Genomic DNA, 2,646 nt, shown 5'->3' with positions numbered 1-2,646 from the left:
CCCTGAAAGACAAACAAACTTTTGGTGCTTTTTATACGTTTCTTCGTCTTCACCTCGTGATCGATTGAACCGCATCCAACCAATCGTCCGATATCGAATCACATTCATGATCAACACCGTCCAATCACAGCCCGCCGGGTTGTTCAGATGCACATTGGTTTCATTTCCCTATTCATGAATTCAATTTCAAAGGTTATCTGAGCACACGACAACAGACATTCACACATTATTGATTTAGAAGTATAAACAAGACACTTTGATACAAATTTAATGTTTCTTTGACGACATTTTATTCTCACAGTGAACATTCCTCAGTAAATGTTTCGTACAAAGCTTTATATGCCATCATCAACCCTCTTTCCATTTTACAGTTTTCAACGAGGAGGTAAAGATACCTGAATTGTAATTGGAGGAAATTTCCCTTAAATTATCAGCACCAGCAGAGTTGGCCTCTTCGGAAGCGTTGCTGGACTTTATTGAAAACACAAAAGGAGTTCGTATCCGATCTAGTGCGGGTTTCCTACTATTTGTAAGTTTGCCGGTTCATTCTCCAGTTTACATGCCGAAGCGTCCTCCGTGGGCAAGACGTCAACCCCCCCGAGTTTCTTCCAATGGCTGACGGCAGCTTTATCACCTTTGGTGAGTGAATTTGTGTGAATGAGTGAATGGGAGGCAAATATTGTAAACCGTGAAGGCGAAACGTGAAGATAAAAAGTGCAATATAAGCACAAATCGTTTATATCGGAGTATTACATGACATGACATTTCATTTAGCTGACGCTTTTATCCGAAGCGACTTACAATAAGTGCAAGTACAATTTTCTTCAAGAGCCAAACTTCAAAGTGCTATAAGTAAGTGCCATTTTAAGTGCTACTAAAGTGCTACCTATTCAAGGTAAAGTCGGAAGAGGTGTGTTTTTTAGTTTGCGGTGGAAGAAGTACAGACTTTCTGCTGTCATAATGTATAACAGCATGTAAGTGTGGCATTAAAGGAACCGAGCACTTCTTATACCGGTAAGGTTGATCGGCTCGAAGCTGTGGAAAGTTACCACATATCCAAAACCAAAGAATAAAAACAACTGCAAATGCTGAAAATGCTTAGTCGCACATTTTATTTTTACTTTTGTGCAATCTTGGTGAAACTTCTGTTGGATTTCCGGGTGTTTCAACATTACAGACGCTCTGTACACTGTCACCCAATTCTTTGTTATTATGCCTTCAGCCAACTTTATTCTAACTAATCAGCACCAATGTCATACTTCTCTTTTTGAAATGTCTAATCTCTAGTACTCATTTACGTGAAATTATACCACTCGTTTTTGAGTAAAATATAGAAATTACGAGGTATTTTGTAATGTAATTCACTGGTCAGGGTACACGGGATATTCACAAATCAAAAATTACTGGTATTTTTGGATAAAATTCATAAATCAGAGCAACACCAGGCAAAAATTGTATTTACAAAAAACAATCAACGTTTATTTCTAATTTCCACAATTTGTAACTTTTCAGATTATATCGATTATTTGGATTATATATTCAAAAATACAGAAAAACGCTCTCAGTGTGTGTGTGTGTGTGTGTGTGTGTGTGTGTGTGTGTGTGTGTGTGTGTGTGTGTGTGTGTGTGTGTGTGTGTGTGTGTGTGTGTGTGTGTGTGTGTGAGAGAGTGTGAGTGTGTCATCAATGGCAGTAAGTGGTTATAATGGCTGTTTTTTTTCAAATCTCAGTCCACAGAACAAACAACTTGAAGGCCGACAGGTCGGTCATGTCGTAAAAGACCACCAGGGGGCAACGGGGTGTCATTCTTTTACAGGTGTATATAGATGCAACAAAAATAAACATTCAACACTCAGCTTTGCTCAGGTTGCTATTAATGGTTCAGATCCCACCTTGGCCTGTTGATGGTGATTCAACTTTTAGTGAATGTTTGGAGTTTGGAGAAATTGAAAAAAGTTTTGCATACACTACATATTACAGGAAGATATTTAATATCACGTATATCTACTATCCAAAGGAATGTCTGTGGCAATTTTGGTCGCATTTGAATGGATATTTATGGACGGTGGAGTTATAGGTTGCAGTGAGCCAAAGATTTTTCACAATGCTGTCCAACTCCCGAGATTGATTGGTGTTCGATCCCCCCCTTTGTCATGACTTAAAAAATAATAATAAGTCTTTTTTTTTTTTTTTTTTTTTTTTAACGACATGACTTTTGGTCACTTTTTTGGCCGCCACGCCACGGGGCACACCGATCGACCCTTCGGTGCTCGGGCCCTAATGACTTTGTACATTTTTGTGTTCATCCAGGAAAACAATGTATTTTTCCACACACACACAAATATTTTCAGATATGCAATATTCTTAAACACAATATAAAATTAAAACAAGTATATTTTTAACAGGCCAGTAGTTTGTAATTTTTTTTTTCATTTATGAAAAAAAAAGAGAAAAAAATAAATAAATGAAAAAAATAAATAAATGACAAAAAATATTACAAACTATTGGCCTGTTAAAAATATAGACTGTACATAAAAGGAAAAAAAATGTTTTTTTTTTTTGTTTTTTTTTAAATGGCTCGAATGAAAACAAGTAAAAGTGCACCGAGGGGGGCCAGTAGATGTTTTCAGGTCTACAAAAGCTTTAA

The sequence above is a fragment of the Brachyistius frenatus genome, unplaced genomic scaffold, assembly GCF_029030835.1.
Source record: "Brachyistius frenatus isolate BFR_SWC_R1_liver_20210118 unplaced genomic scaffold, ASM2903083v1 Contig_104, whole genome shotgun sequence".
NCBI classification, from domain to species: domain Eukaryota; kingdom Metazoa; phylum Chordata; class Actinopteri; family Embiotocidae; genus Brachyistius; species Brachyistius frenatus.
The sequence above is the reverse complement of the archived record's forward strand: the minus strand, read 5'-3'. Positions refer to the sequence as shown.